The 15,611-nt window shown below is 39.2% G+C and overlaps 1 long non-coding RNA gene across 1 annotated transcript; it reads right to left on the bottom strand.

Annotated features, from left to right (window-relative positions):
• Window positions 1-14,403: 14,403 nt before the first annotated feature.
• Window positions 14,404-15,611, bottom strand: LOC129757555 (uncharacterized). Its single transcript, XR_008739733.1, has 3 exons — window positions 15,560-15,611; window positions 15,434-15,504; window positions 14,404-15,371 (listed from the first exon to the last, which is right to left on the bottom strand). It is a non-coding gene; the product is annotated as an uncharacterized LOC129757555 (long non-coding RNA).

The following is a 15,611-nucleotide window of genomic DNA, read 5'->3' as shown; positions in this document are numbered from 1 at the left end:
TCAAACATAGCCTTATTGTATGCATTTAATATCCGAACGAATACCAAACAAAACGTGAGTGCAAATTCTGAAAAAAATATTATAGAATATCAGTTGACAAATCAGTTGCCTCCTGAGCCGATGTCCGCGAGTTCGAGCCCAAGAGTAAACTTTTTTTTGTTTGTTTTTGGATTATGAGCGCCTGGCTGACCCGGAAAGGAAAAACAGAACGGGGACAGAAGAGGAAAATTGTAGCTTTGAAAAGGATAGCAGCAACTGAGCCCGAGGGTTCTGAAGCACCAATCTTAGAAAATTTGAGAAATTGCATATTGATTGACAAAAGGTTCCAAAAACAGCTACCTGTGAAAATTCGACGTGCATATAACGTATTCAGAGACGACAGAAATTTTCAAATGTCTTAGAAAAAGTCAGGTGGCGGAGTTCTTATAGCCATTTCTAAAAACTTTAATTCTGAAATAATTCCAACCCAAAAATTCAATGAATTTGAGCAGGTTTTGGTGAAGGCACACATAGCAGGTGAAACACATGTGTTTGCCTCAGTGTATTTTCCACCAAACCATGCTCATAAAAACACTTATGAAAAATTCCTCATCACTGCAGAAGAGGTCATATCCCATCTATCTACCTACCTACCTAAGGGTCCGGCGCCGATTGACCGACGCATAGGGTTGAGATAAAAGATCTCCACTGCTGGCGATCCGGAGCCAGCGTCTTCATTTGCTGCCAGCCAACCGTTGTAAATGTAATTAAAGTGTTTGGGGAACGTTTGTCGACAGCCAGGAAGCCTGGATCGGGGGGAAATCGAAAACCGGAAGCCGCTGAGACGACAAAGAGAGTTCAGGTATCAGGTATCAGAATGGGGGTAGGCTTAATAGCGGCACGTTATCCAAACATACGGGAAAATTGTGCCTAGCCTTTTTTTTTATCCAAGATTTCATCATTTACCTGAGAAACCTGAAAAACCTATAAAAGGAAGAAATAAAATCAATCTATTTAAGATGGCATAAAGCCTTTCCACTAGGGATTAGCATTAAAGCTCTTATCTACATTCGGTAAGGAATGATAGAATGTTTTTTAAGTTTAATTTCTTAAACTCAGATTCGCTTAAAGCGTAAGATCCCAGAGTACGAAAACGTAGTCTGGCAAATGAGGGACAGTTACATATAAGATGGAAGGGATCTTCCACATCTGATTCACAACTACCACCTACTGGAGATTCAGCACGCTGAATGTTGTGCATGTGATAGTTGAGTTTACAATGACCGAAGAGTGCTCTGATCAAGATGCTGCAATGAGATTTATTTAAAGTTAATAAGTAACTCGATATGATTGGAGATGGTTTTTCTAAAAATAATTTAGTTTGACGACAAGTGTCCAACTCTTCCCAGTATCGTTCATGCTGGTTAGAGGACCAAGTTTGAATTTGGTTTCTGAACCAACATGGTGATATTGGGACAGCCGGCTCTGGTCCGTAAAATTCCTTTTCCGACCCAACTCTAGCGAGTTCGTCGGCGCATTCGTTTCCAAAAATTCCCTTATGTCCGGGTACCCATAGAAGGTTTAATCCATTGCCTTCAGCAAGTTCTTCGATTGCTTTCCGGCATGCGATTACCAGTTTTGATCTAGAACTGGAAGCACTGAGTGATTTGATAGCTGCTTGGCTATCTGAACAGAAATAAATTGTTCTGAACATAATCTTCTTTTGAAGTGCAATTTGCACTCCATACATAATAGCATATAGCTCAGCCTGAAAGACTGTACAATATTTTCCTAGAGGTTGAGCATATTCTATGTTCAACTCGTGACAGTAAATTCCTGCACCTGCACGGCCGTTTGATAATGAACCGTCAGTATAGAATACAATATGAGAGGACATTTGGCCCTCTACGAAACCTGATAACCATTCTTGAGGAGAAGGAAATTTGACTTGAAACCCCATGTGTTGAAAACTACTCGAGAGTGTTAAATCGTTTGGCGCTAGATTAAACTTGTTTAATCTAACTAATTCAGGCCACACATTTGTATGACTCGATGATCTTTCGATATTTCCTGACAGCCAGAGACCAACTGCCTGTAGACGAAAAGCACATGAGAATAGGCTTCCTGTTTTAGGAACAAGTGTAGAGGTTTGATAGAAAACAGAGCCTCTAGTGCTGCAGTAGGAGTTGTAGTGAACGATCCGGCCATCCCTAAGAGACACATTCTTTGAAGGTGATTTAGTTTAGTCCGAACTGTTGCAACTTCTCCTTTCTGCCTCCACACTAGACACCCATAGGCCAGAATTGGTCTTACTATTGTGGAGTAAATCCAGTGAATATGTTTGGGTTTGAGTCCCCAGTTTTTCCCGATTGCACGTCGGCATTGTCCGAAGGCCATGCATGCTTTTTTGATTCTGAATTCGATGTGATCAGACCAGTTTAATTTGGAGTCAAGAATGACACCCAAATATTTAACTTGATTAGACACGGTGATTTCGGAACCATAAAACAGCAAAGGGCGCACCCCGCGGGTGATACGTTTTTTAGTAAATAAAACAATATTAGTTTTTAGAGGATTAACTGAAAGTTCTACATGAAAACACCATCGTTCAACAGAGCGCAGAGCTTGTTGCATTATATCAAATAATGTGCTTATGCACAAACCTCTTACCAGCAGAAGATAATCATCTGCGAATCCATAGGTTGGTATTCCACGGTCATTGAGTTTCCTCAACAAGCCGTCTGCAACTAGGTTCCACAAAAGAGGTGATAGTACACCTCCCTGTGGGCAACCACGTGTGCTAACTTTTTTAATTGAAGCCTGTCTTAAAGACGAATGAAGATTCCTGTTACTTAGCATTGCGCTAATCCAGTTAGTTATAACACTAGGCACTCCATGAAGTAGTGCCGCATCCATTATTGATGTAAACGAGACATTATCAAATGCTCCTTCTATGTCTAGAAATGCTCCTAGACATGATTCTTTCTGTGAAAAACTATTTTCAATATTATGTACTACGTTGTGCAGAAGAGTTAATGTTGATTTTCCTGTTTGGTATGCATGTTGTGTCGCATTAAGCGGATGTTGGACAAGGCATTCTTGCCTGATATGATGATCAATTAAACGTTCAAGTGCTTTTAATAGAAATGAACTTAGACTAATAGGACGAAAGCTTTTGGCTTCGTCGTATGATGATCGTCCCCCTTTAGGGATGAATTTCACGGCTATCTGCCGCCAAAGTTTAGGAATATATCCATGAGCAAAACTGCTTATCATTATTTTTCTTAATATGTGTTTGAAATGATCGAAACCTTTTTGAAGCAAAACTGGAAATAAACCGTCACTTCCAGGAGATTTGTATTGAGCAAAACCATCGATTGCCCATTTGATCGATTCTGTAGTAACTATTTTCCGAGCAAAAAGCAAGGAATCTAGACTTCCAGAAAAGAACTCAGGCTCTGTCGATGAATCTTGATCAACACATCCTGGAAAGTGAGTATTGAATAGACAATAGAGTGCCCCAAATGACCCGACTTTTAAAAAAGTTATGCGCTGCAGGCTAAAATTGATCTTTGGCCTAGTACAAGATCTCATGCCAAATTTGGGCCAGATCGGATCACAGGAAGGGGTCGCTCAACGAGCCTGAAGTTTGTATGGGATTTCTAGACATTTTGTTCGGGAGAAACATGAAAAACCAGATTTTCATCAAAAACTTTGGTTCCCACCGGCCGATTTCTTTCAAAAACGGTTTTTCTTAAAGCCTAAATTATGAAAAACGGGTGATACGTTTTTTAGTAAATAAAACAATATTAGTTTTTAGAGGATTAACTGAAAGTTCTACATGAAAACACCATCGTTCAACAGAGCGCAGAGCTTGTTGCATTATATCAAATAATGTGCTTATGCACAAACCTCTTACCAGCAGAAGATAATCATCTGCGAATCCATAGGTTGGTATTCCACGGTCATTGAGTTTCCTCAACAAGCCGTCTGCAACTAGGTTCCACAAAAGAGGTGATAGTACACCTCCCTGTGGGCAACCACGTGTGCTAACTTTTTTAATTGAAGCCTGTCTTAAAGACGAATGAAGATTCCTGTTACTTAGCATTGCGCTAATCCAGTTAGTTATAACCAGTGATTGAATTTTGCTGAGCATGAGTTGATCAACCATCTCTCGCTCAACGCTTTACTCGGAAGCAAAGGTTGCTTTGAGGCAGCGAAAACGACAAAACCGATGATGTATACGCTCTCAACATGGCCGCCTTCATGAAGCAATATACATTCGAGGCAGCGAATCCAAAAAACCAAACGAATGGCTCTCACTCATCTCCTGTCACAACCTTGAGGGAACCGAATTCAAAAGGCAGAGCAAACCCGAGTCTCCTCGTTTGTGCCTGGTTCGAATGCGTGAGGTTTTTCTGCTATTGCTATTATTGCACAGCAACCGCACGCAGGCAGCTAGTTTTTTCATTTCTTTTTCTTCCCCCCTCTTTCACCATACGTTGCGGGCCATGCAACGCAATAAGTTCGGTTGTTTTTGTTGTTGCCTCAACCTTTGCGGTCGGCTCGAGTTATTCAAATTCAACAACGTAAATGAGTATGTGTGCCTCGTCTTCTTCATGCATCATGTAGCAACCGAACGTTGAGAGAGTTCGTTCGGGGCAGCAAACGGATAGTGTCTCTCAGAGCAGATCCTCCTCATGGGGGGAGGTTTGAATGAATGTATATGTATCGTCTCCTGTATAGCTATGCGAGGCCTCAAAGTGTGTATTTTGAATGCCTCTGATGAGAAAATTGGTGAGGATTTCAATCACTGGTTATAACACTAGGCACTCCATGAAGTAGTGCCGCATCCATTATTGATGTAAACGAGACATTATCCGGCCGATTTCTTTCAAAAACGGTTTTTCTTAAAGCCTAAATTATGAAAAACATTTCATCCGAAGACTGCATTTCAATTAGAGTTAAGATAAGAAAGTTATTAGGCTTCAAAAATGAGCTAACTTTTTTAAGGATGGTATTCATCACTGTTAATGAGTCGAGGCGGTCGAACATATTGACGCCTCATTAACAGTGCTGAATACCACCGTTAAAAAAGTTAGCCCATTTTTGAAGCTTAATAACTTTTTTATCTTAACTCTTATCGAAATGCAGTCTTCGGATGAAATGTTTTTCATAATTTAGGCTTTAAGAAAAACCGTTTTTGAAAGAAATCGTCCGGTGGGAACCAAAGTTATTGATGAAAAACTGGTTTTTCATGTTTCTCCCGAACAAAATGTCTAGAAATCCCATACAAACTTCAGGCTCGTTGAGCGACCCCTTCCCGTGAGCCGATCTGGCCCAAATTTGGCATGACATCTTGTACTAGGCCTAGGATCAATTTTAGCCTGCAGCGCATAACATTTCACAGGTTTTGAATTTCCCATACAAATTTGAGGCAGTCTAATAGACAACTTAATGTTTCTTCGTCGTTTGATGTATAATCACCACTAGGGGTTTTAAGGTATGAAACCTGATAATCTTTTGATTTGGCTAAGACTTTATTTAACCTACTTGCTTCGTGCAAGCTTGAAATGTTTGTGCAGTAGCTCTGCCAACTTGAGCGTTCGGCAGCTCTTGTTGCTTTCCAGTAAGCTCTGCGAGCCAACTTGAAAGCATCAAAACCTTCCGTGCGCCTTCGGTTCCAAGAGCGTCTGCAGTTTTTTCGTAATTTACTGAGATTTGAGTTCCACCATGGTGTACTGTTTTTGTTGAATTTCAACGTTCGTAAGGGACACGCTTCTTCATAAGAATTTAAAATAATTTCGGTGGTTTTTGCAACCACTTCATCCAACTCAGAAGGAGTAGTAATTTCAGGTGTATATCCATGAAATTTAATAGCAATATGCTCCAAATATAGGTCCCAATTAGTTGTTCTTGGGTTTCTGAATGTAATTGTTTCTAAAAACTCACCTGAGTGTTCAAAATAGATAAACCTGTGGTCAGAAATCGATTCTTCGTTAGGCACATGCCAATTTGAAATTTCCTGAGAAATTGTTCTAGAACAAAGTGTGATGTCAATCACCTCTTCTCTGTCACACCTAACAAAAGTTGGTTTATTTCCTACATTTAGAATTTCTAAATCAGTGCTGCTTAAATATTCCATTAAATTTGAGCCTCTCAGATTGATATCTGAGCTACCCCATACAAAATGATGAGCATTGGCATCACAGCCTATTACAAGAGGTGTATTTTGTGATTCACAGAATGAAATGACATTTTTTAAATCATCCGTAGGGGATGATTGTTCATATGGTAAGTATGCTGAACAGTAGACGTATTTTCTATCAGGCAGCGAAACCTGAACGACGCAAATATCTCTTGTTGTTAGATTGGGTATAAGTGTTGCATTTAAAGAATTGTTTATCAATATACATGCACGAGGCATTATTCGGGCATTAGTCATTCCAATTACACTGAACACAGTAAAGTTTGGTTTGAGCAAATTCCCTAAGTAAAAAGTTCCATTTCGGAAATAGGGTTCTTGGACCAAGGCGATTGATGCAGTTCCATTAAGGATTAAACGACATAAGTTAAGTGTAGCGGTTCTTTTGTGCTGCAGATTTATCTGTGCAACCTTAATAGAAAGCATTTCTATCAAAGAATTCCACACATATTTCCATCACACACAAGAACCTCTGCACTTTCATATCGACGCATGAAGCGGGGTATCCCATACAGGATGAAAATTTTAAAATCGTGTGTATAATCTGAATCCCATGAGTTGCCAGGAAAAATACGGCCCTTTGCACCAGTGCCTGGCTATAGTGCAGACCTTAACAACGTTCTGCTCAAGATAGGATTATTATACACCCTCCTACCCCCACTTTGGGGCCCGCAGGCACAGAACCACCTTGAAGCGGGTGTTTACAAAATTTAGGAGAATACAACTCGTGCATGCGCATTAGACTAGTTCACTTTTCGGCTTTTTTCGCTGATCACAACGCCACTTACAGGGTTTGATCCTCATTCATTTTCAAGTACTCTGGCCAAATTTGAGCTCATTTGATTAAGTTTCCAGCGTGCGCTAGGAGTTTTATTGAAAAAAGTCCATTTTTCTGGAAAATTTCCGTAGATGTGTTCTAGCAAGCTGTTGTTAATATAAAATGATAATTTTATAGTGCTCGGTGATTGGTATGACAAGCATTCGTATAGACCTGTTTTAGATAATTTACTAAATCAAACCGAAAAAATTTAAAAATTCATAAACTACCAACTTTTACAGAAAATTTACTTACAAGTTGAGAGCTTAAAATCAGTAGTAAATAGAAAAAAAATATTTTCGATATAAACTTTTCATAAAAAGATAGCCTTATTTATAACCTTTAATTTGATGTATAACACTTAATGATCGCGAGAGTGCTAGCAAAGTTATTCAAATATCTATGCAACAAATTTGATTTGATAAAATATTTTTCATTCAAGTTTGCTCCACACCAACTTGTGCACAAGAAAGGATATTTTATTCAATCAAGTACCCCATGACGGGGCCAGGAGTTAAAAAAAGCGCGCGCTTTGATCAAGTTGTAAGCAAGTCCTCTTGATGCCACGTTTTGCAGGTTGCATGATGCTAAAACTTGAATGGAGACAACATTATGATTCAAAGAATGTGATGCGAATGTTTGAATAACTTTGCTTGTACTGTTGCGATAATTAAGTGTTATACATCAAATTAAAGGTTATAAATAAGGCTATCTTTTTATGAAAAGTTTATATCGAAAATATTTTTTTTCTATTTACTACTGATTTTAAGCTCTCAACTTGTAAGTAAATTTTCTGTAAAAGTTGGTAGTTTATGATTTTTTTAATTTTTTCGGTTTGATTTAGTAAATTATCTAAAACAGGTCCATACGAATGCTTGTCATACCAATCACCGAGCACTATAAAATTATCATTTTATATTAACAACAGCTTGCTAGAACACATCTACGGAAATTTTCCAGAAAAATGGACTTTTTTCAATAAAACTTCTAGCGCACGCTGGAAACTTACTCAAATGAGCTCAAATTCGGCCAGAGTTCTTGAAAATGAATGAGGATCAAACCCTGTAAGTGGCGTTGTGATCAGCGAAAAAAGCCGAAAAGTGAACTAGTCTAATGCGCATTAATAGCAATAAGCACAATTGGTGAATCCTCCCTGAAGAAACTTGGCTTGGAAAAAAAAAGCCAAGGCTCCCCCCTCCCAATGTGATAGTCGCATTTGAAGAATGACTAACGCATATGGGAAGTACTGGATAAGTCGCCTTTTACGACGTGGACCAGTATCCCAGTGGTAGTATTCTATAAGCCGCCACCACACAGCCCTGAAATCGAAAACCGGAAGCCGCTGAGACGACAAAGAGAGTTACCGGTAGTTTCAAGCGAAACCCTAACCTCTCTTTCCGAGATGCCGCAAATAAGTTGGGTGTATCGTCTACAACCGTGCATCGAGCCAAAAAACGAGCCGGACTATCGATTTACAAGAAGGTTAGTGACTCCAAATCGCGATGATGAACAAAAAACGACGGCCAAAGCGCGATCCCGGAGGCTGTACACGACAATGCTGACGAAGTTTGACTGGACGACGAAACCTACGTCAAAGCCGACTACAAGCAGCATCCGGGACAGGAGTTTTATATGGCAAAAGAAAGGGGAAAGGTAGCAGATATTTTCAAGCACATGAAACTGTCAAAGTTCGCGAAGAAATATCTGGTTTGGCGAGCCATCTGTATCTGTGGCTTGAAAAGCAACATTTTCATAGCTTCCGGGACTGTCAACCAAGAAATTGACGTGAAAGAGTGTTTGAATGACGTCTGCTGCCTTTCCTGAAGAAACACGGTTGTTCCGTACTGTTTTGGCCGGATTTGGCATCTTGCCATCACGGTAAAAAGGCCATGGAATGGTACGCCGCCAACAACGTGCAGGTGGTTCCCAAGGACAAGAACCCCCCCAACACGCTAGAGCTCCGCCCAATTGAGAAATACTGGGCTATTGTCAAGCGGAACCTAAAGAAGACCAAAAAATCTGCTAAGGACCAGCCGCAGTTCAAGGCAAACTGGATTTCTGCGGCTAAGAAGGTGGACAAGGTGGCTGTACAAAATCTGATGGCAGGGGTTAAGCGTAAGGCCCGGCTATTCGGATTTGGAAAAGCGGAAGCCTAACTGAATATTTTTACTGAATTTTATGCTAATTAAACTTGAAAAAGAAATTTAATTTGATTTTTTAAATAAACGATTTCATCGATTTACACGCGTTTTCCCTTGACCAAATTTTGACCGTCCTTTAATATATCTTTGTGCGCAATATACAGCTTTTAACTCCAGATTTCTTAGGCACCAAGGACCCGCTTTTTCCAAATTTCCCGTTGTCTTCTTTTAAACTTAAATGTCCCTTTTGAACTGGAGTTTTATGTATGATTGTACAGTACAGCAAATACTTTGAATTTTTAAATACCTTGCTTCAACATAAATTTATGAAAGATCGTAAGAGATCGAATGGGGTTCCCAAACAGGTTCAGTTGGATTGAAATTTTGCAAAATCTCCCGAGAATCTGCTAACTTGTTTGCTAATTTTTTCGAAGAAGCTATGGGAACCTGTTTCCCTCCCATAGACCATGAATAAGGAGTGTATCGAAAATTAACTATAAACATATTTGGGCCTTCTACTTACTAACGCGTGAACGCGCACAACTGTGCTCACCTGTATGTAGCATCTTGATCTGTCAAGATTGAACCAGCGCTTTGTTTACGTTTGAAACATTCGTTTCACCCAAAATGTCGCGAATTAAAATCCATCCTCCACAAGTTCGGGGAACACTATTCGTTCGATGATTTGCCAGGAAGAGGCAGAAAACCAGGACCATCTGATCCAAATCTGAACCGTAAGGTAATCAACCTCATCAACCGGAATCGATCGATGTCCATAAGGGATTTGGCGAAAAAAGCTGGGACATCGATCGGAATGGTACAGCGGATCAAGAAGCGGAACTACCTGAAGACATACAAGAAGCAGAAAGTGTCCAAACAAACGGCTGAACAAAAATCACGAGTTAAAACCAGAGCCCGTATCATCGGATTTTGCAGAAGCCAGATGCGCGCATTCTCATGGACGATGAAACTTATGTTAAAGACGATTCCAGTACTCTTCCGGAACCACAATTCTACACTGCAGCTAATGGGGAGTATGTGAGTGACCACGAGAAGTCGATTGAAGTGGAAAAATTGGACCAGAAAGTGCTTGTGTGGCAGGCAATCTGCTCCTGCGGATTGAAGTCGGCGAGTTTCTTTACAAAAGGAACAATAAATGCCGATAACTACCAAAAGGAGTGTTTGCAGAAAAGGTTGCTGCCACTATATAAGAAACATACGACTCCACCATTGTTCTGGCCGGATTTGGCGTCAGCCCACTACGCTAAATCCACTCTTAGATGGTTTGAGGATAACGATATAGATTTCGTTGAGAAAGATATTAACCCACCAAACTGCCTCCAGCTTCGCCCCAAAGAACGATATTGGGCTATCGTCAAGAGAGTTTTCAAGAAGAATGGTAAGGCCAACAGGACCATGGCGGTTTTCAAGAAAAATTGGAATGCTGCGGCCAAGAAGTGTGATCAATCAGCTGTACAAAACCTAATGAAACGCGTCAAGTCGAAAGTCAGAGAATATTACCAATAATTACTTTTTACTTGTATTTCTTTATAAACTGTAAGAATAAGCTTTTTAAAACACTTCCGAACTGTTTCTTTGTTTGAATCATCAATAAAATAAATAAAATGAAAAAAAAAGTGTTTATAACTTATTTTCGATACACTCCTTATTTGAATAGTTCGCCTGGTTATCAAATATTTATGCTAATGATGAATTCTACACCCAAAATAATCTGCACGTAGCTGCTACGTGAAAAACTACATAATTTTTATCCAATTGATATTCACGTAACTTGTACGAATAAAATAAGTAAACGCTCCCCTAATAGGAATTTTCGCTCTATGAACATCACGTACAACTTACGTGAATTCCAAGTACGTTCAACATGTTATGAGGATGGAAGCTACGGAAAATTTGTTAAGCTATTAAATGATATTTGGATCTGTTCTACTAATTTTTAAGTATTTATTCTGGGCAGTAAAATGAAAATAAAATGAATTTATCGTAAATAAAATTTATTTTTAATATCTTTCGCCACACACTACACTTGATTCGTAATCTAAACAAAATGCGGGACCTTTGGCCGGCGAGTTGCTTTGTGGGATCCTGTAGAAAATAGAAAAAAATCAATAATAAAAATAGAAAATTATGATATTGATAAATAATTTACCTTGCGTAATTTCGTTGCGTTTATAAACCCGGACATCCTACGGTGGGACTCGAACCAAAGAACGAATGACCACCACCAGTTCCAACGGAAGAGCACTTGCAGCCACAGCGATTACTGAAAGATGTTAAATCAAAAATTAAATAGTTATAATGAAGCATTCATTTGCACTTACCAGAAGACATATGGCAAGATTCAAGACGATTGAAAACAAATTCCTTTGTCAACTGACAAAAACATTTTTCACGACGGTTAACAAAATCAACTGGCTGACAAATGCTTTTTCTAATAAGAATTTTCAACCACACGCTTGAGAAAAATGAAAAAATTGAATTCACTTAGACTTTACGTGAATTTCATGTGTCGTCTATGAGGAAGGAATGAAGGTATTACAAAATCACGTAGAATCGATCAGATGCAACAAAATCTTCGTTTACGTGAAAAATACCGTAAAATAAATTTCTAAATTATTTTGGGTGTAGACCTCTACATGAAATTACGTTCCATCGATGCATTCAAAAGAGCAGGTCCAGACGATATTCCGCCTTCGTGTGCAATTTCACATGCCCTGCCCATCAGCTTGCTTTTCAATCGCTCATTGAATGAAGGTACGTTTCCGTTTCTATGGATATCAGCTTGCGTCACACCGATACACAAATCAGGAAACCTTCAAAATGTCGAGAACTTCAGAGGTATATCTATTGTGTCCCGAAATTAATGGAAAGGTTGTTGCACGACAGAATTTATCAAAGTGTTCAACATGTTTTATCATCTGATCAGCACGGTTTTGTAAGTAGAGAAATCGAAAAAGATGGGTCTTCCTAGTTGGCTCATAAAATGGATAAGATCGTACTATATATAAGCTTACGTAAAAATAGGCACTTGTGTCCGAAACTTTTCAGATATCCTCAGGTGTGCCACAAGGAAGTCATCTTGGCCCCTTATTGTTTGTTCTCTTTATAAACGACATATGCTCTCTAATACACTCATCGAAAATGCTATACGCTGACGACCTGAAAATTTTCAGAACGATAACATGTCCGTTAGACTGTTATGTACTGCAAAATGATATCGACACTTTTTTGAAATGGTGCAACACAAACGGAATGCAAGCAAATGCAGGGGAATGGAATACTGTATCATTTACTAGATCACGAAATCCAAATTTTTTCGACTATAGAATGGATCAAACTACACTTCAATGGAAGAGCGAGAGGTAAAGGATTTAGGAGTCGTTTTTGACTGTAAGCTGAAGTTTACGACGCACATTGGAGCAATCACAGCAAAGGCGTTCGCTACTCTAGGATTGATACGTCGTAATACGAATGATTTTACAAATATCTATTGTTTGAAAACGCTGTTCAACTCTCTTGTCCGGACCGTGTTAGAATACTGTGTTCAAGCCTGGGCCCCTTACCACGACGTCCATGCTAACCGTATCGAGCGAGTTCAGAAAAGCTTTCTACGTTACGCACTTCGAACGCTTCGTTGGAACGATCCTGTCAACTTACCGCCATACGAGCAGCGGTGCAGGCTTATTGGACTGCCGACACTCACTGAAAGAAGAATTCTTCTACAACGTTTGTTTATTTATTATCTTTTGATGAGAATATAGATAGCAGGGGCTTGCTCGAAAAATTACAGATCAGTGCGCCGTCTAGAACATTACGCCATTACTATTTCCTAAGACTCCCAACTCATCGTACACAATATGGCCTTAATAACCCTCTGGAAAATTCTTGTCGGCATTTTAATTACGTTTACCACCTTTTCGACTTTAATTTAACGAGTGTTCTTTTAGATTAAGAATTAGTTAATAAGTACACATGTGTGCGACATAGTCGTAGGTGGAATAAATAAATAAAATAAATAAATTAATTAAATAAATATTCGTTTTCATAGAAAACAGAAAAAGTTATATTTGAAAATTCAAGTTACTGAAATAATTTAAAAGTTTGAATATTTGTGTTACCATTAATAATATCATTTTTTTTCCATTTGTTTGCATTGATAAGAAAGCTACTTTAAACAGTGAGCGAAATAAGAATAGCACCACTATGTGTTTTGCTTGTTAAAATATGAATGATTGAAAATTACGAAAATTTTCGTCCACAGTTTGTTCTGAATTGCTTAACGGATAAATCAAGCATAAGTTAACTTTTTTTGGACGTAGCAATTGGCGTTGAGGACCAAAAATGTGAAAAAAAAGGTGCGAAATAAGAATAGCACCACTTGAGTTTTTCAACAAAAACAAGATTATTTTTAAAAATTTACTGTGTAAAAGTGAATAATGCTTCTACGAGTTATTTGAATAGATGACTGCATTTTAATGAGTTTTCCAGAATTCCAAAGGTTTTCAAATGTATTAAAAGGGGGTTTTAAGAGATGCTCCTCTAGCGTTAAGGAATTTGATATTTGAGCTGTAATTCTCTACCAAACTACTTACTTTCTTCATTAAAATGACGTGAAATGATGAAACAAACACTTGGGATTAATTTTGAATCAGAAAAAAATAGGTTGGAGATCAAAAACTTTGATTTTGTTCAGTAAACCACACTTTTTACAGTTTCAAGTCGTAGATGGCAGCACTATCTTGCAGTTAAAACCAAATTTAGTCTCAATATTAATTTTTCAGGTTTATTTAGACCCATATTCATCATTTTGAGGTATTTTCCCATCACAGTTTTGTGGAAGTTCACGCTGCAGAAAGCTTTTCCGGATTTGCAAAAGAATCACCAGCACAAAAATGTACAACCGCCAAAATTCCTGCTCATCTCAACTTCCGATTCAATTACAAATCATACCAATAATACTGCTAGCCGTCTGGTCCATCAAGCTCCACCGCAAAAATAACTTTATTTTGATAATCGGTCCAAAAAATTCACTTTTAGTGACCTTGATAAAATTTTAATTTTTTTTGGATTTAGTAATCTTCGAATTTCTAAAGCGTTCACACGGTACATGTTATTATTTCTTGAACAAAATCATCCAGCACTCCCTAATTAATCCCGGATATTCGAAAATGGGCATGAATTTGGTTGAATGGCAAGATTTGGCAGAGAACAGCGAAGACTACGAGGATTTCGAAACGACCAAACTCAGACTTTCGCCTAACGCAACGAACGTCTGTCAACATCGACACGTGACCACAACGCCTCAAGCCGACCAAGGACTCACGATTCTTCGACGGCACCCATGCCCGAAACACTCATCATTGGACAGTCAAACGTTCATTCCCAGAATAACTCCCCAAGCCTGGAAGCGTGGTGGACTCGAATTCAAATGCGCCAAGCGCAGAGCGAGCTGACGAATGGACTAACGACCGAAAGTGAAGTTGTCATTTCTCTTCAATTTAAAAATTCTGGCTAGGATTTGGATTTAGTGTATTAACGTAATCAAAGGGCGAATGTAGATGGTGAGGGGATACATTTTAATTAAGAGTAATAAATTAACATTTAACGATTAACACGATCATTACTCTAGCTACCCTACTCTATACCTAGCCGTGTGCCTTTTCTCTACCTAGTTCTCCGTGCTCTTTTCATCGCTCTTCCCGGGGAATATTTAGTTTTTCTAGGTTGGGGCGGTCATAAAAATGTGATGGTGGACCAAAAATGCCTCGGCAACCTGACTTCGGGGAAACGGGTTATTGTAACCGTCCCGATTAAAAAGGTTATGATCGATCAATTGGGTTTTATATGAAAGGTGTCATCCTTTATGGATGAACCCCTACTGGAAAGCACCTACTTGGTTGTATCTGCTGCTGCTGCTGTGGCTCGCTGACGACGGCGACGATGATTGGCTGTTCGCAACTCAGATTTCATTCGGTGAGTGGTGGATGGTAATAGTGGTTTGACCGGATGTATGCTGGTGTAATCGGGGTTGCTTACACCGGATGTAGCTTCCAGTGCCACCAGAATCTCCCAGACTTCTTCGGATGCCGATATGTTGACGAATCGGGCGAGCTGGTGGTTTGATTTCCAGCGAAGAAGGTATGCCCAACGGGCTGGTGTATCGGGGTGTGGTGTGTGGCAGGGGGCCTGCTGCTGTTTTTGGCGATCGCTATGTTAGGAGAGTTTGTGTTAGAGCTAGAGCACGGTTATTATTTAGAGCACTTTCTTTACCTCTTGATTTTCTTAGGCACACAAAATTGGTAACCTGACACACACACGGCTTATTTCTAGCTTAAACGAAACTAGAACGAATAATTAAATCTAAAAGAACTAACACTTCACTTTACAAGGACTTACTAACGAAACCCGAACAAAAACGCGCACAACCAACCTCGTGGGCAAACTGGGG

The sequence above is a fragment of the Uranotaenia lowii genome, chromosome 3 (genome assembly GCF_029784155.1).
Source record: "Uranotaenia lowii strain MFRU-FL chromosome 3, ASM2978415v1, whole genome shotgun sequence".
Lineage (NCBI taxonomy): Eukaryota > Metazoa > Arthropoda > Insecta > Diptera > Culicidae > Uranotaenia > Uranotaenia lowii.
Note: the sequence above shows the minus strand (reverse complement) of the source record. Positions and strands in the feature narration are given on the sequence as shown.